This window comes from Corapipo altera, unplaced genomic scaffold (genome assembly GCF_003945725.1).
Source record: "Corapipo altera isolate COAL_440 unplaced genomic scaffold, ASM394572v1 64, whole genome shotgun sequence".
Classification (NCBI taxonomy): Eukaryota; Metazoa; Chordata; class Aves; order Passeriformes; family Pipridae; genus Corapipo; species Corapipo altera.
Window position 1 is genome coordinate 12,922,733 of NW_020884893.1, and position 22,517 is coordinate 12,945,249.

At 47.6% G+C, this 22,517-nt stretch overlaps 1 protein-coding gene across 1 annotated transcript in view; it reads right to left on the bottom strand.

Moving 5' to 3' along the window:
- The window catches only part of PPP1R16B (protein phosphatase 1 regulatory subunit 16B), a 56,799-nt gene extending 41,441 nt beyond the window's left edge, over nucleotides 1-15,358 (bottom strand). Inside the window, exon 1 of the mRNA XM_027646150.1 lies at nucleotides 15,276-15,358. The gene's annotated coding sequence lies outside the window, so the exon portion shown is untranslated. The remainder of the gene's footprint in view (nucleotides 1-15,275) is intronic.
- Between the last annotated feature and the right edge of the window lie 7,159 nt (nucleotides 15,359-22,517).

The following is a 22,517-nucleotide window of genomic DNA, read 5'->3' on the forward strand; positions in this document are numbered from 1 at the left end:
ATGCATAAATGAACATTCCAAAAAGCTTTTATTTTAGGGCAGTCACATTTCCCAAGCACAGGCACTTTGTTGGAACACTCTTCAGCACCTCTGGTGAACTCGGCTCCTGCCCCTCGAAGGCATTCCAGGGGAGGTATCTTTCTTGGCGATCTCCACTGCAGTAACACAGGCTGCACATCTGAAGCCCTGTTTACAATACCTCGAAGGAGGGGAGACAAGGGCAGGAAATGCCTCTCGAAATACCGAGGCACTCCCACCCCGCTCCTTTTCCAGGCCACTTCTGCCATTGTTTGCTAAAAGATGAACAAATATTTTCCAAAACACACCTGGAGTAGAAACAATTCTGCAGGATTATTAAAGCAAAGAAACCCTATTTCAGCATTTCCCAAAATAAGCTCGAAGCTTTCTTGGTGGTTTTAGGAGTGCATCTGGGAAACAGCAACAGGACATGGATTTACAAGGAAAGGACATGTGTGGCTCTGTTCGCCCATGTTTCAGATTTCCTTTACACACCTCATCCTCCAGCAGCACCTCTGTTCTCACAACAGAAAAGAAGGGAGATTCAAGTGGTCTGCAAAGGGGAGAGAAATGCAGATGGGAATTCCACAAATATGGAGACATCTCTGGAAGTACCAAACACCAGCATCTCCTCTATCCAACCAGCAAATGAATCTCTAAAGGAGCAGAAAGGTCACCCTGAGAGCTCTTCCAGAAGGAAACACAGCTCAACTTCTCCTAGACTTAGGTACAATTCCCTACAACCCTCCACAGACCCCAGAGCTTGAGAAAGACTTTGGCTCCATCACTCTGGCTGCCTGTTTTCCAGTGACCTGGTTTCTCCCCGTACCATAAAACTGGCACATTGACTTCTTGCACAAACCAGTCAGGCCAACTATAGCATGGGTTCAGTCCCCAGCAACTGTTTACCTGCAAAGCGACACAGAAGTGGCTGTGTGGGTGTCCATGGTTTGCAAGGCATCTCACTTTGGTTTCTGTTTTATTTAAAGAAGAAGAGGAGGGAAAAAGAAAGTGCCATTCTTTGTGTTTGATCGAGCTGAGTTTCCATGAGCTCAGCAGATCTGCCTGCCACCACACAGAGCACATCCTCCCAGGCACACACGGGCCCCAGCCCCGCAGGGACAATGGGGGCTATTTCAGGGGCCAAAAGGAAGGCAAGGTTCTCATGCCATCCCCTTCCTTCAGGTGCTGCAGCAGGGAAAACTGTGTCAAAGACTGGTCCCTGTGAAGGACTTCCACGTGTTGAACACCACCGTGGGACTTCTTGTCAGTTTGCATTTCCTGTACCTTTTGTTTCACCTTCGGACAAGACTCACCTCACTAAGCCCAAAAGGACTTTCCGGGCACTGGTTACTCACTGGCAATACAAAACCAGACCTTGATTCCAGGAAGTGAGAGTTTCCTGAGTGAGTGATTGCACCCTGTGCCACCAACCCTGCCCGGAGGCGTCCCCGATGCACACGCTCTTTGCTCTTTCCCATTTCACTTGCATCCTGCAAAGGAGAAAACTGAGGGTACTTATCTTCCTGCTCCAGCACACATTCAGAGCTGTTCCCTTGACCTTCCTACAAAGCATCTGAGTTGCAGACACTTTGACATAATGTTGCTGAGGTTGGGGCTGGATTTATTAAAGCAGCCATGCTGCTGAGGGAGGTTGGAGAAGCTCCTCCTCTCCCCACCAGATGGTGAAGCTGGAGCTGAGACCTGCAAATCCTCCACCATATCTCCCCAAGCCACTAGTCAAAGCACAGTGTGACACTGACACAGAACACAAACACTTACAAGAGTCCTTCACTTAAGTATCATCAACCGATTTCAGTTTTATTCCACTTAAAAAGAACCAAACACAACCCTTGAATGGGACACCTTGAAACAAAATAGTGCAGCAACTAGAGAATTCTTTAAGCTATGTATCTTTCAAGCAAAGGGAAAATTCAAGACCCTGGTATGTGAGGAGCTGCTTCTGAAGTCAAGGAGACCATTCCCATTCACTGGATTGATTGTGGGGAGGCACCTGCAGGATTGGGCCCGATTAGGTGAGGTGTCTGCAGCATAAAACCAAGCCAGTGGCATGAAGAGTGTCAGAAATAGCCCTCTCCTCCCCACATCAAGCTAATCTCTCCACTGGAATTGGAAATCCAGCACGAAAGCCTATAGCAGGGATCTGAGTGCATAAGCAGCTGGCAGAGGAGGTGGTTGCCTGATTTATTTATGTCACTAAGAGTCAACTGTACCATGGCAAAGTGAAGAATTGCCAAATTCACTCCTTCTGCTTCTTGTAAGGGCCAAGGCCAATCTGTGTGTTGCTGCCCCACAAAATGCAAAATGACCACCCTGTTGCAACCCTTCTGCTAAACCCATCCTCCTGCAGCAGGCACCAATGAGGAATCCACAGGCTTCTCCTTCAGGACTGTCCCTGTTGGGTGATACAGAGGCTGAAGATGCATGTTCTCCGTTGCTGTTTCTGCTGTTGGCCAGGACCTCCCCAAAGACTGGAGGAAGCAGCAGAGCAGCCCTTCATCACTTGCTCGAGGGGAAGAGCTCACTGGAGCCCAACAGCTGTAAAACACCATCCAGAGACAGTTAGAAAGCCACTGAGAGAAGGAGGTGACAGCCCAAGGGACCGGCAGGAGCAGTAGAGAAAGGCAGGCACAGGAGTTCAACTATCCCCAAGGAAGGAAAAGGCAGGGGACACAAAGGGCTGCCCAAAGCGTGGGTGTGCCATGGGGGTGACCACACACAGAGCTGAGGTCCATTCCCTCTTCCACAAAGCCCAGACCAGGGTGAGAAGGGCAGCAGCATCCCCTTCCCACCCTCCCCAGAGGAACGTGCTCCAAGTCATTTCCTAAACCGTGTCCCTGTGGAGCACATAACCACGCCGGTCTGCCAAGGCACTCCCCACCCCACCACTGACACCTGAGCCGCTCTGATCTGCAGCACCTTTGGGAACATGGGAAACAAACCCTGCTCCCGACTGCCGATGGGAACAGGGAGTCCTGTGCTGGATTAGGAGCTCTAAGGGCTTGTAGGGTTGGGTTTTAATTAGTACGTGGTGCATCAAGTCAAGAGGGTCTTCTGTGCTAAGACCACCATAGCCTAGAACCAGTTTTTCTTTCCTTCTGTAACTGCTTCTGTCACCTCCTGGCTTTTGGAAAAACGTTTCATTAGAGCATTATTAACAAGGACACTGCATCAAGCCCTATCCAGCAACTACTCAAACCATTACAGCCTCACACACCAACAACGGGGGACTCTGCTACTGGGTCTTCCAAATGAAGACAGATATGGGGGTGGATACCAACAGCCACCACACGGCAAACTGGGAAGAGGAGTTCAAATCACGAGAGATATCCCTCTGAGGAGTCACAGCCCAAAAACCACTCATTTTGACCTGCAATGCTACAGGACATGGTCTCACCTCCTACAAAGCAGCATTTCCAGCCTCCTGAAAGGTTTCCTCTCTTTTCTGGAGCTTAAATTTTTATTTCTCTAATATCACACCCTTCCAGACAGGTTGTACCATCTCCCTTGTGTGTATCTTTGTGTGTGGACTGTGACACAGGTGGGCACTGACCACCATCTCCCCCAGGACATCAGAGCTCATGGTAAGGCTGAAGTCAGAAATCTGCCACTGGTGACACACCTGCCCTGAACACAGCTCAAGGCAGCACATCAAACAGTGCCTTCACAATAATCTGCAACAAACCCTTCTCCAGAGGTCAAGAGCACCCACTGATGAACACATGAACACAGAATAAGGTCACTTGCCTGCCTTCAGGCAGCAAAGTCACTGCAAGAGCTACACCACCACCTCAGGATTATTATTTCTAGTCCTGTGCTCCAGCCACAATGTGCTGGTGAAAGCTGTTTGTCCCTCACTGGCTATTGCTTCTGGTGGTAAATTCTTGCCTGAGCCGTGTGATTCTCTCTGCTGTGCTGTGAGCTCCACAACACCCACAGGTTAACCACACTGAGGAGTGAAAATTATCAAAATTGGTGCTGCATGATTTAATTTCACTGGTATCTTAGAAGCAAACAGCTCCTTTCCTCACTCGAGGCTTCTGCAGCATTTTAAGCAGCAGATGCTCAGCACTACCAAATGAACGGTTCCTCCTGAAGGAATGATGGGGAAAGTGGCAGGAAGTACCACTTAAAAAAAAAAAAAAAAAAGAAAAAGAAAAAATATTTCAGTCAAGACCCCTTAGGGAACAAAACTCCTACTCTGCCCTGGAGTGCTGGTGGGGAAAAGCAGATACAGAAGTCTTCTGGGTGACGGATCTCATCAGAAATTGGGAGTTTCAGGAGAGATTCTTGGCTTTCCCACAGGCTTCTTGTATGCAAAGTAAGTAACTTAATCTGTGCCCCAATTACCTTCCTAAAGTGAAGATACTGTTTTACCATCTGCAGCAAAAGAAGTTTCATTGCTGCCTGATGGAAAAGGGCAGTGTGGTGCTGAAGGCACAGCATTGTAAATTATTTTTCTAGCTTAATGGAAAGATCAAAATTTAATGCTAAATTCTTCTCTAGAGAATTAAAAACATTTTGGTTCAGCCACTTTAAGTCTAGTTCCAGATAATCTCTCTGTCTTCAATAAGCTCCTTCCCAGCAGAGGGAATGAAATACAAGCAAGAATTAAAAAGTGAAGCGGCAAGTACAAAAATTTCTTTGGTAATAGAAAACTGTGTCTCTTTCTTTTCTCCTCCCAACTGTTTCACTCCTGACAATACTGGCAGTTGTTTGAGGAAAGCCCCTCATTATTTTCACTATATATTTCCTGTAAACACTCAACACAGCACAATATATATTCTTTTTCCTATCGATATTTCAACGTGTGCTTCCTTAAAAAAAAAAAAAAAAAAAAAAAAAGGAAAGATCTTCTGTGTCAAGCAGTCCTCCCCCACATCAGTGTGGCTGAAGAGCACAGTCTTTGGATTCAGCAGACACAGCCATGAAGGGCTTGGTTTGTAGGGTACATTTCTGAGCACAGCTTACACACTTGGTTGAAGAGCAACCCAGAACATTAAACCAACTTAGTGCTCACTTCCCTCCACGTGGCTCCTGTGCAAAGCTGCTCCTGGAGCCCTGTTCCCAGTGCAAGGCAGCAGGACCAGGAGTTGTTTTAGAAAACCATCGTCAAGAAGCTCCATAGAGCAAATGCACCTTTCTGTGCCTGCTCCACGCAGTGCTCTCAAAACTGACACTTTTCTTCATTAAACTGCCCTTGCCTGGGTAAATATTCAAATCCAGAATTTTCATGTGGATAGTTTTTATGTTCACTACAAGTTTGTGGTTCTTCTTCCCTCTCTATTTTTATTGCCTAGCATCCTCCTCACCAGCCAGGCTCCAGAGGCCAGGCAGTCTCTCCACTCTCACTGGCTGGCCCTCCATATCCACAGGTAGAGTGGGCTCTTCCAGCCCCCAGATTGGGATGTAGCTCCAGATCAGACATTGGATGCACCTTCAAGGGTGCCTTGGATCTGCAAAAACTGCTCAGCCCCGTTGTACTTTCCAAGACTGAAACCTTGGGTTTCCCTCCGGCTTTTAAGTCGATCAGTGAATCAGTAAAAACACTGTAAAAACAGACATTCTGGGCTCTAGGCCCTCAATTTCCACAAAGAGAAGAGAGAGGGACATTTCTGTCAGTCTGAATTTGAAAAATCTGAGATTTTGGGTCGAGTTAAAACCAGAAACTAAATTCAGGTCTCAATTTCAAACTACAGCAGAGCAAGCTGCTCTTAACCTAGTGCAACAGAGAAACCTATTCAACAGCCTGTAAATCTGCAGAGAGCACACACTAATTGTACTGATACCCTTCTTCCCTTAGCTGAGGACTGTGTGCATGTAACCAAGAGCAGAGCTCTCCCTCTGCTCCCCAGTGACTGTGCCCTGGACAGCGCAGGTACTGGCTCCAGGCAGCACAGAGGACTCCAGAGGAGAGGATGCTTGAAGTCAAGGAAATTTTATTCCTTCAAGAATTCATCACATATCACTCCCCTCTCCCCTTTCCTCTCCTTAGCAGAAAAGTGTCTGCTAACAAAACTTATCTCCAGCATCAGAATCCCTGCCCTTAGGCAAAGAAAGAAGGATCAGAATGGGATTTCTGTGCAAACATAAAGCGAATCCCAACTTCCCTTGCATCAGAGCAGCCCCATCCTCTGAGCCAGGCAATTAAACATTGAAGGAAAGGCATGCAGCATCTCCGATTATGTGGAACAAAAATTAATTGAGGGCATAAGTCTCCGATTCAGCTCTCCATTTATCTTTTCCACAGCACATTATATGGGAGTGTGGGTTGCAATGCAGTCACCTGCAGGGAAAGCAGCCTGACCAGTCTGTGACAGTGATATTACTTATTTTTGTTTGTTTTTCTGGTTAACGCTTCCATTTTTTATCAACCCTGCCACAGATATGTGGAAGCTTCTGAAACTGCATCCCTTTTCCTGACGTTTTCAGCTACACATTGAGAGAGCTGTAATTTGGAAAACAACAATTTTCCCCCAAAACAAGCTTTAAAATAAGACACAGGGGAAAAAACCCAAATCAAAACAACCAAGCTAATTTCCAACAGAATCTCAAAAACACCGCTGCAAGAGCCCACACCCTTCCCTTAAGATATAAATTAAAGCCCTATTCCTGCCTGCACACCACTCTTCTTAACAGAAATCCTTCCATTGTTTAAAGCCATTTACACATATTTTGGCCCATGGAAAAAAAAATAATCCTGGGAACTGCCCTATTCTGGCACAGCAACAAGCTAGATAAGTGCCTGGATTTTCCGTCTGCAGCTCCCAGGCACCTCAAGCTGTGCCAAACGTGGGATGTTTCAGCGCTAGGGCTCCTGCAGGCTCTCAGACATTAACAGGGATGTGCCTTTCCCTGGGAATACCCACACCAGAGGTGACAGTGGGACCGGCCATCCGACCTGCCCCCATACAGCTTTGCACCCCCAAGGCTGTGCCTCCCTGCAGCAGTCTGGGGGACACAGCATCCCCACAGGGAGTTACCATCCAAGGGGACTGCGTTCCTCTATTTTTAATGATTTTTCTGGTTTCTTTGTCACCAGAAGAAAGTCCTGCCTTGCTTTTCTCTTTCCAAGGCAAAGGTGTGATTCTGTAAGTTTTATGGCACCACAGTTGACAATGCCAGTGACTGACAGAATTTAAAAGTGTTTGCTACACACCTGACAGGAGGAATATTGATTTTGTGGGAGATTTATGAGAGGGTTCTCTTCCCAACCATCTGATTTATACACTTTAAGTAGCAGCTGTATTTAATTATTGCTAACAAAATGCTTTCAACTCTAAAGCTTATGGACACTACTGAGCATATCTATAACCATCCCAATCATCCTGAAAAGATCTTAATCAAACAACACAGAAGGATGCCCTCTGACCCATCCTGTATCCATCAGGGAGCCCGTACATCTACTCAGGATGGTGTTGCCCTCCTGCCTCTGCTGTGCAGGGACCAAGCAGGGTGCCTGCAGGTTCTGCTGGGAGAGTAAAGAGGTGAGACTTTGGGAAAAATTAATTACGCATGCTACAGTGTGGGATATTTTGTTCCATGCAGCCCAAACATCTGGATTTGTAGTCTAAGGCACACCCCTTGCACCTCAGTGAACTCCACAATGACTCAGTTATTGCACTGCTAAACCACACGCATGTCACCAAAAACCTCATCCTTCAGTTCCCCCAGACTGCAGCTCAAGGTCGGCCACCAGCATGCAAGAAGAGGGCCCTGAGACTGCTGATCTGACACTTAAAGACCTCCAGCACAGAGGATCAGCCTTCCCTGCAGCCTCCTATAGCTGCCATAGGGTACCAGGACCAGCCCATTCACAGCGGCAGCCAAGATCAGCAAGCACCCTCAGGTCCTGTTACCACAGGGCAATCCAGGCTGTTTTCCTTTGAGGCCTGAAGGAATATCATAAGTGCATCTAGAACCACGACACTTCAAGAGGACAAAGGCTCCTTAAAATGCAGGTCAGCAGAAAGCCTGCACGGGAAGGAGGCTGAGGAAAAGCAGCTCCGCCAACAGCCCCAGCACCGCCTCTCACTTCCACCTCTGCCTGAGCTCTGCTCCAGAGTAACTTGCCTTATCTCAGATGCAAACCCTCAGACTGAAACCAAATGTTTTGCTAGCAGAATGCTAACAAAATGTTAGCACAGCTTTCTGCGGTGCCAACACCACCAGTTTCGGTCTGAAATCAGACACTGGAGCAGCTTGCTGCTGCCTTGCTTGCAAGGCAGATTTTATGTTTCTAAAGAACCTTATTTTTAGGCGCAGTTATCAACCCCCACGTCATCATACATGCCCTACTTTCTGTGTTTCCTGAATCTCCTCTTGGCCACAGAGGTGGTGTGTTGGCATGACTTGCTGCTCTGACAATACAGTTCCTCTGACATTCAGTTTCATCAAATATTTACCACTTCTTAGTTTGAAAACAAGATTTTGGATACTTTAGGTTACCTTCGCTATGAACATGGTACCAGAATTGCTGCTTGTGCTCTCCTCTCCATTGGTCTAGTTCTTACTTGGCTTCTATCATTTCTGGGATTACAAGCACCAGAGCTCTGCTGCCACAGGCCAAGGAGAACCTCATCCACCCATGGGCACAAGGTTTAGCCATCCTTCCCTGCTGTCTCAATGTGTAGCCAGCCAGAACCTGTCCAGGGGAGAGACTTTCCCCAAAGATATCAAGATTTAAGGGCCAGAAGTCAGCTGGCTGCCATTAAGGGAGACTTTCTGGAGGGCTTTTTAGGCAGAAGTACCCACCCTGCTATTCAGTACATACCTCAGCTGAACATTGGTTCTGAGAAGCAGTTTTATTTGGATGTTCTGGGAGTGAAAGTTAAATTCAGGTAGCAGAAGCATCTTAAAGCCCAAAATCCAACCTGATCCTGCAGATGGTGGGGATGACCCTTCTGCATCCTGCTGACAGACCCACAGCACAGCTCCCACCAGCTGCTTTGGGGGGGGGTCAAACAAGTCAACAAGCAAAGCCCACCCATTACAAAACCCCTCTCAACTTCACATACCAGATGAACACTTGCTCAAGACCTTACTATTAAAAAGCCAAGACCTGCACAAATTCCCAAATCTCAGTTTAGCACTGTCAAATAGAGAAAACAATGGTGGGGATGAGCAGACACCTCACAGCCAGCCTGGGGCTCACACCTTCCTTGGTCTTTCTCCTCAGATGGATATTTGACCTTTGAGCTGCTGAGCAAGTCATCAAGCAGAATCTGTGCCTGTGAAATGCTGCCAGCATCCTATATTGCCACATGGAGCCACCTTAGAGCAATGCCTCACACTTGGAGTTCTCCCATATGGATCATTAGAGATGCCACGACTATACCATAACATCACACAGAGCAGTTGGGACAAAATTAAACCAACTGGCCCTGAGGAGTAAAGTTGTGCATCTCCCCCTCCTAGACTGTCCTCTCTCTTCTCTTCCAGAAATACCCAACCTGCAACTCCTGCCCCTGCCAGCTCAAGGGCAGAGTATTAAGATGTAGCAGACCCTCACCTACAAAGCAGAGGCAAGGACTAACTCACAAGGAAGATCTCCTGCAACACAGGGTGAGAGAAAAGGTGGAGAGAATTGCTGCCAGCTTGTTTGTGTGCACTTAGGGTGGCATTTCCAACCCTGTAATTGTTGCATAATGAATTTAGCAACGGAGTTCAAGAGCTATGATTCATTCAGGCCAAGAAACCATGAGTCAGCCCCCAAAGAATCATGAGATGTTAAAATTATATACATTTAACTTGAGCTTGACAAATCTGAAGGAGCAGTGTAATAGCAACGTCTCAGCACAGCTCAAACCACCATGCAAATATCCCCACTCCTCTTCCCAGCAGACACAAGACAAGAGCAGCACCAGAGCAGAGACTGGGTCGGACACTGCATATAATTTACACCTGCCACCCACGCCCAGCTCAGGTTATCAGCCCCAGCTCTGAAAAAGGCACCTAATGCTGCCTTTTACCTGGTGCTCACACTGACTCACTGAGAAAGGTGACAAAGTCTCATCCAGCCTAAGAAAAGATCTCTGCAATCCTGCTGAGGACTGAGCACTCAGGATGCTCATTTCATTGTGTGACCAGCACAGGACCCACACAGGGACATGAGAGGAGAGCAGAGGTGACTGTGGAAGCTGGCAGTCAGGGTGTTACAGCAAACCACAGGGCTGGGGGTGGGAAAGAAGCACAGATCTCTGCAGGGGACTGAGCATGAAACAGGGTAGATTCATTACAGAAAAGGATGCCTGAGTTAAGGAGTGTGCACAGCTCACTAGGAAGTGATGCACAGAAGACCTCAGGAAAAATAAGATGTTTTCCTGGCTCTGTTGGGTGATCCTACTTAAGTCATGCCCCATATTCTGCATTTACAGACATGGGTCATGCCCCATTTTCTGCACTGTGCATATAGAAAGTAAAGTTATTTTGAAGTGAGATAGGGTGCAAAATAAAAGCAGAACAACTATTCTGGGTTAACTCCCCAGGTGGCTTCTTATTCTAGAGTGACAGTACCTTTTTCTAGTTTAACTCACTTTAAAAATAGATTAGGCCAATGGTTCTCATCTGCAAGGCCATGGTAGCTGGTCTGCTGCTTTTAGAGTGTTCTTAATTGGAGCCTGGATATGGGGACATGGGGGGCTCCAGAATGCAGATGTGACACTCTAAATTTGGAAACATCACATTAACTTAAACGAGGAAAAAAACAATTGCCTGCAGGAGCATCTGCACAGACACCACAGCTTTACCTCAGCAGGTGCATGGGGACAGACCTGGGCAGCCCATGCAACGTGCCCGACCCACCTTAAACCAAATGGCAGTAGATGAGACCCACAACCTGCCCTTTGCACACACCCAAAGGCCTCCTTATAAAGCCATTTTTGTTTGAGGTTCATTTGAATTTACCATTTATCAAGCTTCCATTTAGCCCCATTAATCACAGCCTATCAAGGTCTTTCAAATGCAAACAGAAAAGCACCCAGCAGCTGCACTTCCCTGTTTAGCCTTCTCCTGCTGGAACTATGGAAGGCTACAAAGCAGGAATATGCCGACCCACCTGTCTCCTGCTTTTCAACCACTTCCCATGGGATGAAATCAGCTGACTATTCCAGAAAAAAAACAGACTGATCTCTTTGCCTCACACTACCATATTCAAGGAGAGCAAACAATGTGTTGTGCAGGAGAAAGAGTATCCCTGTGAAAGTCAAGGGGAGAGGCAGATGGGTGGTTCTGGCAGCTCCCCTACCTGCATCAGCACATGGATGCTGTCTCTTGAAGCAGGGACAGCCAAACCACCTCTGTCAAAAGCTTTGTACTTCCTACCTGGACCTCTAGAGCCAGAGATCTCAGAGCTCACCTAATCCTCCTCAAACGATACACCATTTGTTTGCTTTGTTTGGGTATTAAGGCTTAGCCTTCCTCAAGCTACTCTTTTTTTTTCCTAGGTGCCTACGTGGCTGTTAACCTCAGTACTGACACACCTTTGAGAGCCCTGAAAGGAAAGGCTCCATTAGGAAGAGCCACACCACTCTGAAGGTGACGTTCCCCAGCCAGCGAGAGCCAAGGGTGCTGCCGAGTCCCGACTCAGTCCAGCAACAGCAGTTCTCACTGATGAGCCCTTTCCCACTTTGCCATGGGACCCGGGGTGTTGAATTCATTCCTCACACCTCCCAAAGTCTTTCCTCTGCCCATCCTCTGTGCTCTTTGCTCAAGCCAAGTGCAGCTCTGCTTCCCAAAGCGAGAACACTCCTGATTTTGGGGGAAGGTGCAGGTGATTCCTATCCACAATTACCTGTCTCTTATGCTGCTGCTGGTGCCAAGGCACGTCATGCTCCACACTGAGCCTGCCACTGAGCAGGACCAGGTGTAGGAGTGGGCTTTGGCTTACCCAGAGCTGGAGTCAGGTTGTTCCTGTGCACCATGGGTCCCCTGCACCTCCACCCCAGCCAGCAAAGTACCCGGACTCTGCTGTCCCTTCCGTGTCACCTTCAAAAAAAACTTTAAAAATATAGTATCTCTCTCTATATATAAATAAAAACCATGTTGGAAAGTAAAAAGTGACAGTCTACAAATGTACATGCACTAAACAAGGCTTTTGCAAGCAGCAGAGCTGGTGTCAGCCAGCAGCAGCACAGCAGAGCGGTGCTGTCGAGACAAATGAGCACGGGGGCACTCGGAAAGGAGACGAGGAGAGACAAGCAGGTTAATAGAAGACGACAGATTTCTAGTAAGATTGCGATAAGCCTCTTTAAACTTCCCTAAAGGATGAGCCAGCTGGCAAGACCATCCTAGGAGGTGGTGTAAGTCGACTAACAGCCTTGCAGAAAGCCAACAGCTGACCCCTTTCACAAGTCCCAGCTCACTCCTGCAGCTCCTTAAGCAAGGAAAGCTGAACACACCATACCTGGATGCTTCCACCCTGGCACTCACCTGCAATTCCAGCCCTCCTTGCAGAGAAACCACCAGCCCTGAACTGTTTAGAACAAGCAGCAAGGTCAGGCTGACCGTGAGCATGGGCAGAGCACGTGGCCCCATCCGGACACACAGTGGGACTAATCCTGACCTGTGTTCCCAGTGTCAGGCATGTTAGGGAAGTGGCACATCACTCCTAAAAAGGACTTTGCCAAAAAAGGAATGGGGATGACAAGGTGATAAGCAGGCAGCCTCCATCACATTTTCACTTCCTTCCTAAATTCAGCTCTGGTGGGATCCCCCACTGAGCCAAGTCCTCCAAAACCACTACACCCTGGTGAGCGGTTTCACCCTCTCAGAAGGAAGAGGAGAGGGCTATCCACAGGGGAAGGCAAGCTTGACGTGTTAAGATTTTTATCCTTTAGAGGATGATACCTTCAAAACCTGCTGGAGGTGGTGTAGACACCACACCCAGGCATGGCCAACAGAAAGAGTTCACTGTGTCTCCTGCTCCAGTGCCACAACAAAACCCCATAACTATTTGAAACTGGAGGTTTCATCTGGAGCAGCATCTTCTTCAGGATGAAGAACAGCAGTAGCCAATTTGTTTTTCTTCTTAGGCCAATTAGCCGCTGATATAAGTTGCCCACTAAGGTCACTGAATCATCATTTAGCAGTTTCAAAGCAGACAAGATGAACTGCAGGCCAATTTCCCCCCTCCAGCTCAACGAGTGATTCAAAATGCCGTTAATGATAGTGGCTCATAAGTATCCGGCAGAGGATTTGAGAGAGTAATTTATTACCCAAAAAGAGACTGATTTCTTTCAAACTAAGGCAGCTCAGCTGGTGAAGATGTAGGGCCAGATTCTGCCATGTTACTTTACGGTCTTTAAATACCCAAAAGCTGCTAAACTCAAGTCAGAAAGCAAAGAGGAGAAGCAGATCCAATGTTAAGGAAGCTCACAGTTAAAAGCCACTTTGTCACCAGTGGGCAAAAGACCTTTTAAAAGACGGGAAAAAGAAAGGAGTAACAACCAACAGAAATTTCAGCACAAATCCTGTATTTCTGTGGGTTTATATAAGATAAAAATGAAACACCCCCTCATCCACAAAAACTTCGTTATTTGTCAACCTCAGCTCCATAACCAGTAAACACTGGTTGATGTTTTTCTTCCTGCTGGATGAAATGTGCCTCGAGGCAACAGGCATTTTATAAATTATTAAACCAAGGGAAAATAAGGTTCCAACAAAGTGACTGCAGAAGTGATGCAGAAGCACCAAGGAGCTGGTACAGTTGGTACCAGAACACTCACACAGGGTCATTTTTCCTGCAACAACGGACAACAAAAAGACATTGTTAGAAATGCACAGCCTGGACACGTGGTCTTGATGGCAAAAAGAAGACATGATATCTCAGCATTTCATCACATCCACCACAGATATCTGAAGTTCAACACTTAAAACTTTATTTTTCTTATGAAATAGTCACTTATGCTTTCCAGTCAGAAGGAAAATAAGCTTTTTTTTTTCAACCTCATGAGAGATCCCACAACATGAAGAAAAACCCATTAAAATAATGCAGTAAGAGTATTTTCAATATCATCCACAGTTTTTGATCCAACCCGCAGCGTAGAGATTAAACAAGGAAGGCAAAAACATAAATAAAAAAGTATTCATCACAGTCAGGATTTAATACATCACATCTTTCACAACAAACTCAATCTCACACCAGATTAAGTTCAGTTCCAGCCAGAAAAATCCCCTCTGCTTTCTGCCATAACAGCACTTGTCCCTTGCATCTGTGAAAAAAACACTTAACGGTAAGGGCAGGGCTCGGGACTCAGGGCCAAGGAAGGCTGGGTCAAGGCGAGATGTAGGGCAGCCCAGGCAGCCGCTGCCCCCGAGGTTCCCTGAGCGATTGTTAGGGAACAGGAGGGCTCAGAGATGGATCTGGGTTTTTTTTCCCAGGTTTGTGAACTCTCTCCTTTCCTAGATGATTTGTGAAAAGTCACTTTTCCTTCTACTACTCTATTGCAGATTGAAGCATCATCCTCAATGCAGGAAAGATCTTTTCATAATAAGTGAGCAGAGAGATAAACATGAACTTGTTGGCTCGTCAGAGTCAACCGAAAGCACCTCTACCACCAGTGACACCTCAGGCCCTGGAGCTGGAGAAGGCACTGAAGTTCAGGCTGAAGTTCCCCTGGTCTGCCAGTATCCAAAGGAGACTCTGCAAGAAACCCCTTCATCTCACACAGAAACCAGCACTTGCAGTCCTGATGCCATTTCAGGAATTACAGTTGCTTCTATTTTGCTACCTCGAGTAAATTTCTTCCACGCCCCAATCGTGCCAAAAGGGAGAGGAATTCTAAGCAAAACCCATTCACGACCAGACCAAGGCATCCGCATCTACAGCGCTTTGTGTCTCGCACGATGACTCACGGTACAGATGACACTTAAACACCAGCGACAAAAGCTCCATGGACTAAAAACTGCCTTGAAGGGAGGCACCGCGTCCTCATCAGTGGATGCGCCCACCATAAGGTCACCGGCCGTGCCAGGATGAGCCGCTGCCGAGCTGCCGGGGAGGGCAGCCTTACCCCAGCGGCTCCTGCCAGCCCGGTCCGGAGCTGTGCGGGGCTGGAGTTACCGAAACTCCGCGTTGTGACCGCGGAGGGACCCGCGCCGCGCCCCCGGCAGCCACGGCGCCAACCCGCAGCATCCCGCCGGGCCGAGCCCAGCCCAGCCGAGCCCAGCCCAGCCGAGCCCAGCCCAGCCCAGCCGAGCCCAGCCCAGCCGAGCCCAGCCCTAACCCCCGCACTCACCGCGGCAGCTCCAGAGCGGGCCCGGCCCCGCAGGCAGCGGCCGCTCAGGACGGAGGCACAGGGAAGGCAGGGGAAGGCAGGGGAAGGCAGGAGGAGGCAGGAGGAGGCAGGAGGAGGCAGGAGGAGGCAACGGCCGCACAGCTCCGACCGCCGCCCGCCTCCGGCCCCGGCCCCTCCTCGGGGCGGAGCTGCGGCCGCTGCCGGGGCCGGGGGCGGGCGGGGACCGGCGCCCTCCCCCCGCCCGCCCGGCAGGTGAAGGCGCGGAGCATCCCCGGGGATGCTGCGGGAGCGGTCGCTGCAGACTCCGGGGAATGAGGGCTCGTCCGCGTGGGACGGGCGGGGCTGTTTGTGCCGCCAGGGGGGTAATTAAGATAAATAAATAAATAGATTCATATTTTTAAAAAATTCTTTGAGCTTTGGTGAAAGGTCGCACCCCTGCCTGCGGCTGCCCAGCTGCCTGTAGATAACATTTCCCCCGACTTCTGCCTGAGCACAAGATGCACGTGCTGCTGTCCCTGCTAAAACTGGAAGGTGAATATGTGCCTTAGAAACTGTTTTGCCCGTTTTTTTGGTATAAATAGCCAAGCCTGCCAGCAGGTTCCTATTTGCCACAGAGCAATTTGATGTTAGGGTGAGGTCACAGAGAATTTTTTAGGGAAAACTAAAAACCACCCCCAATGCAATGCAACATCACATCAAGGCGCTAAACATAGTGACTGATACCAAAAACAAATGCCATTCCTGAAGTGTGCCTTATGCCCATTTTATAGACAGATAAAAGGAGGCAGACAAGAGCCTTTGTCAGGAGTCAAACCAGTCACCAGAGCTGGGAGAGAAGCCAAGAAGCCTCCAGGGCCATGGAGTGGCATTGAGAAGCCCATACCCACTGGGAGCAGAGCAGAGAGGATTCCTCGTGCTGCTGTCAGATATTGTGTCTGGGATTGCTTGTTTTTTCTAGGGTTAAATAGGTTTCAGAAGGCTTGGACAATTAATCACCATCAATACTTTTTCTCCTTGGGAAAGGGCCTCCACCCAGACTGAACAGATCAACAGGAAACAGCTCTGACATCAAGCTGTGGGGTTTCACTAAAACCCTTCTAGCTCAACAAAGGCCTCACAGGTAACAAACCTGGATCTTTGCAATTGTACGTGAGTGTGAAAGAGCATCCACAGGATGGAGGTCTGATTTAGGTGGGAACTTACTCTGACAGCTGACTAGGAGCTCTGTCCAGAATTCACATATTACTGCTGCAACATGGTAGAATCACATTGTAGGAGTCACCAACTGACAAATGGAGACATGTCTTAACTGTAAAACTTGTCTTGGCATATACAAAAACCTGGAAAACAAAGCTGATGGGAAGAAAGTGCTTCCATGTCCTCCTCCTTACTGGATCCACAGAGATAGAGATGCAGGATGGATGGATGGGAAAATCTTTAGCCAAGGTAAAGGTAATTACAGATCTGGGACTGGACTTAGATCACCAGCCAGAGATCTTGGCAGCCCTGGGCTGTGCAGGGTAGAGGCAGCTTTCCAAAGCCTGGGTCTGGCAGTAGGTCTTAGCCCAGGGCACTGGAGAGCGGACCAACTTTGGATCAGTCTCTGAAGTCCATAATTCAGTTGTTTGTTTACTAGAAGTGTGTTGTAAGCACAGCTGCTTTCTGAGGCATGTATGATAATGAAGGGGGAGTCACATAAATACACTGGCTCTGGGCCAGACCGGTGAGTCAGCATAAAGAGCTGAAATGTAGCTTAACAGCTAGAGGATCAAAAAACCCCAAAACCCCCTCATTTCCTGTTCAAGTTTGGGTATGAGCATTGTGATTGAGAAGATAAGGACAGCCATCACCTTAGCAGGCTCTTGCAGTGCCCAGGGCCCAGGATAAGAGAAGGTGGAGACCTTCAGAGCAGAGGGAGGGCTGAGCACATCAGAGAGCCCGCAGGCATCCGCATCATCCTCGTTTTTCTGGCAAATCAAAGCCTTTGCTTCAGTTGCCAGTACAGAACTTTGGATCTAGAAGAGAAATACAATTTGTTTGTTTTTTATTCCAGTCAAAACTCACTGCATCAAATTCTTTCTTTTTTTCCAGTACAGATAAAAAATTTGCAGAGATGTAAGTCTCTGAATAAAAGACATTTCAAAGGTGAAGTTTCATAAAAAGCACTACTAAAACATCCAGCATTTTCAAGGACCCAGTTCCTAGTGTTCCCTTCCTCATCCAGTGTTAAAGCCAATTTCACAGGTATTTTTGATCCCTCGAATTCCTTTCTTTAGGAATTTGTTGGAAAGGTTTCACCCAGGCCTAAGAACAGGATTTTTCTCTTGTGCTTTTATAATACATAAGTTATTCAGTGGTCAGATGAGATGCTGGTATTCAATCAAGTTTTCTGGATTAAATAAATAGATAGGAAGCTGTGTGACTGAAGGACACTGAGCAGCCCCCATGGCTCGGAAGCACAGAAGGAGCTGCCAGTCTTGGGCTGCGCTGGGAGTTTAAAACCAAGTGAGGTGACAGTAAAACTCCTGCCCTTGTTCTGCAGGTGTGCGGGGCACGTGTGTTTGCGATTGCTGCTTCACTGTGCCCTCAGTGGTGCCAGCTTGTCAAAGCACAGCACGGAGCGTGGGTGGGCTCCGGGAGCCGAGTGCCACGGCAGGAGTGGCCCCAGGCTCGAGTTGAAGGTGCTGCGTCATTTTTCCTCTCTCTGCTACAATTTCCACTCCCATCTCTGAGGTTTTAATGCCCTGGTAAAGTTCTTCATGATGTTTCAAGGTCTCCTGCTGTATTCTATTCCAGCAAAGAGCTGCTGTCACAGAAGCAAGGCTGATGGCAAGCAAGTAGACCATGTCCTTATTTAAACCTACTGCAAAGGAACACGAGCCTCTGCAAAGCAGAGGAGCACGTCCTCTCCAGTGTCTGCACAGCACAGCACCACTTGCAATGCTCATGGACAGTGTCCAGTAGCACAGTGAGGGCTGGGAAGAAGAAATAAGCCATGAGACAAGAAGTGAAGGCAGAAGTTGGTCATAGTGAGCTGCTTTGAGCCCTGGGGCTTGCCCAGTGCTGGAGGTAAAGCCAGTTGGGCAAGGGAGGCATGGAAAGCAGTGGGAGGACTCTGGAAATGAAAGTGGGCAAGACAGAGATGGGGAAAACACAAGGAAATAAGCAAACTTGCAGATGAGGGCAAGAGATTTTGAACAGAGAGAGTGGCAGGAAATCAGTGGTGAGGCACAGGAGAACTGTGGGGTGGTGAGAGGGGAAGAGTGATTCACCTGTAGGTGTGGGTTCTTTAGAAGGGAACAGCAAGGGAAAAGAAATGGAAATGATGCTTAAACCAGGGGGTTGCCAGTGGTGAAACACTATCTTAGAGACAGGACTAAGAACATTGACATTGGTTATTCTCTGTAAAACAAACAAATAAACAACAGATTCAAGGGCTTGGAAAGTGCTGAATCATGGGAAGGCTCTCAAATGTCTTACGGAAGGGCACACGGAATAACCAGGGTCTGACTGAAAAGGAAAATTAGAAGAAGGAAATCTGTAAGAGAATAGAGGACACAGGAGGACACCGAGGGAAAGCTGAAAGCAGCATCAGAAATGTGAGACTAAAAGAGGCAGAGGGGTAGATCTGGGATATTCATGCTGATTTAGGTAGAGGGCCATGACAGGAAATCAAAGATTAGCTGAAGAATAAACCAGGATGCAAAAAGAGAGAGTGCATAGATCTGGTACATCAGAATTAAAAAATGCTGTAGCAAGAGAAGTCAAAAGTAACTCATCTTTCATTTTCCAGCATTAAATCAGTAAGGAAACAACTTTACAAAGACTGGCAGGATGAACCTTGACCTTGAGGACCATCACTACACCTGTGCTAGGAAAACCCCCACCAGACCGGGCAGTGAATTGGCACAATGACTTCCTAGCAGTCCAACAAGCCCTCCAAGTATATGCTCACCACTGCAGAAAAATTAAGACTTGAGATGGTGCCAATGGGCAGTTTGTACCTTGTAAATAGAAAAGCAAGAAAAAAGATTAACTGATCAACACCCAGTACTTGTACGACACATCCTTAACACAGGCTGCCACTCATTCCTCCTCTTCTGTAGGCACAAAGGCCAACTCCCTACAGGCAGAACATTCAGTACCGGCCCCAGCACTCACCAGGGCAATGAATGCTGCCGTGTTAACATCCAGGACTTTCCCAGGAGGGCCACCTGCAAACATAAAAGCCAGGAGCAGGTTTGGAGAGCAAATCCCTGTAAATGCACAGGGAGCCGGGACCAGGCTGACCTATGGACAATTTCAAGCCTTGACAGGAAAGAAATATTACAGGCCGATGGGCAAAGATCCACGACTTGCAAGGATATGAGTTAAAATCCCTGTGGTTAGGAGCTGGCTGCTTGCCCAGCGTGAAACTGTATCCCTGTTATTAGTAGTGTGCTCCTCCTCATCGTCCAGCCAAAGGAACAGGCACTGCTTGCCCCACCTTATCATGGGTGCCTGTACCAAGAGCATCAGGTGAGTATGTCCATAGGGTCATTTGAGTGCTTGGCATGAAATCCTATGGGGGTTTGCTTTTGGGGGGTTGGGAGGGGGAGGTGAGGGAAGGAGGCAATTGCTTTGGTGGTGGTTTCCTCCTCCCAGCTCTGCACAGATGCCTCGGTGGCAAGTGAGAATTGCACTGCAGCAATTGCACTGCAGAGCCCACCAGAGCAGCTGCAGACCTGCTGCTTTAATTTCACAGTTAATCCCTACCTCTTCTCTAATGTTTCGAGTCCCTGCTGTGCCTCCCTTTTGCTGTAGCAGAGCAGAGAAACATTTGGGGTATGTGCCATCTCCAGCAGTTTCTTTGGAATATCCCCCAAACAACACACCATTTCTTTCTGCCGATGGTTTGCAGACCACAAACATTTCTATCATCATAGCTCTGCATCTTATTTCTTTCCTCCCACCCTCGCATGGCAGTTAATACCTGTTACTTACCTTCTTTCACAGCAGGTTGGGGAAATTAATTAGAAAGACTATCTAAGGATGCAAACTTTGCACCTGGCTGGAAATTTTGACAGTCAGCAGTAAGCTGATTTGTCTTTATGTCTCTGAGAAGCTTTGAGGGCCAGATACAACTTACAGACTAAAACAGAAACGCACAAAACTGCTGGTTCTGTACAACCTCCTTGTACTGACATTAGTAATAGATGCTGTCTCAGGGAGTTTAAAGGTGACAGCAACTAATGAGGAGGGGGACCTCAAAAAACAGCCTCCAAAAAGACTGAATCAGAGGCAAGACCCTCTGGCTCCCTTAAAACAGGCATTTCTTGACAGCCCTAGGGTCACTTCTGAAAGATTTCAGGAAGAAAATACCGTATCAGGCAAAGCAGGATGTTCCTAAAACATCTCAGCACTGGACTACTGAATGATGGTTTAGCTTTTAGATAAGACAATGCCATTTTATTTGCACTGATAGTATCCTTGAATTTCTCAGTTTCTGGCCTTGAAGTAATCACCCAGCTCATAATTCACTTGTGGAAGGATGGGCCTTCACCTATGTTTCACAAAGCTGATAGAAATTCAGAAAATAATTGCCGTGCTCCTGTTCTCCAATGTGGGGGCTACACTCAGAGAAAACAGAGACTTGCACAGAAACCCAAAGCAGGGCTGTGCTACCATGTTCAGTACGCCAGGAAAACAGGGTTTACACTGTCCTCAGAAACACCTGCAGCACCACACATTTCTTTAACCTCTTGTTTCTTTAGTCTGTTAAAAAAAGTCACAACTCAACAACATACCCTTTGATCACAGGAATACAGCAGTGTTAAGTCTAATGGTAAATACAAAGCGCAACACCAGTTTTGAAAGCAAATGTCAATTTTGCAGAGGACTGTGCATTTTAGAGGGAAGGTCAGAGCACTACCAGGGAAAAACATGATATTTTCTACCCAGCTCTCACATACTGGTCCCATTAAAGAGCTTTCCACCTTCTATTAGATAGCCATTCATTGGAATTAATTAAAATATCTCCTGTGCACTGCACTTGAAACTCATCAGTGCTTTGTCCTCATTTGTGAGCTTCCTCACCAATTCAAGCAAATATTGCCCAATAATCTGGTTTACACTAAGCACGGAACGTTTAGCCATGAATTCTCTGTGGCATTCAGGTGTTTGACAAGCTGAAGGGTTTAAGGGTGTGCCTGGCATTTCTGTTGAGATGTACAACTGTGCAATGTATTTCTAATCCAAGCTCAGAGAGAAACTTGGCTTCAGAGCCCTTTGGAACTGGAAAACTGCAAACAGGTTTCGCAAACCATAACCCCAAGCCCTTGGTTTGGTCTGGCACATAACCCTTGAGATGAACCAGCCATGCCATATCTTGAAGTCCACTCAGTCCCCTGGTTCTGCTGTCTGAGGAGCTTCATCTTCCAGTTTCCAGATGGGTTTGGTCACAGGAGTTTCTCTCCAATCATTCCCATGGCTCTGGCGCTTTCACTCAGGTCCTGCTCCACTCCTGAGAGTGACCACACACTTGTTTTCCTGGACCAGCACCCCAAAGAGGCCCATGAATGGCCAGCATCACCATCTCAACTCTGAGAAAGTCATTACAACAGGGTACCAGACAGCTTTACCTGGCTGGTCCAAGCTGGATGCTCCAAGTTCATCAGGACTTGACCATGTGTGAAGCAAAAGGGCGTGAGGAGACTCTTAATGCTGGAGCTGCTGCTCAGAGCCTGGGCAGCACACACACTGTACTGTCCCATGGGGAAGTGATCCTGACAGCCCATGCATCTTTAATGATGCTCTCTGCAGAGAACACATTTGATAGCTGAAGGCATAAAAGCCTCAGCAGGAGTGTCAGAAGCCTTTGTCCATCTTTTAAAGCCAGATCTAGTTTCTACAGTTAATGAAAGTCCCCCTGTTAGTTTTAGCAGGGCTGGACTCAGGGCTTGAGCAGCAAAGTGCCAGGAAAGCCACAGATCAGACATACAGTTCTGGGAGTCAACAACCAGGTTATAAGGATTTAAAACCAGATATTCCATGTTTGGGACTTTCTCCTTCGTTAGAAGGATGGCTTTACCGGTCAGCTGCCCTGACAGCAGTGATACTGTGCAAACACAAGAGACTGCTGCAGCAGCCCTCAGACAACCAGGGTTATGTTTTTAAGGGTACCGGAGTCCACCTTCACACATGTCCAGTGTTTCCAAATGAGGATACAATGCCTTTGCTCTTCAAATACAAAAATTCATATTT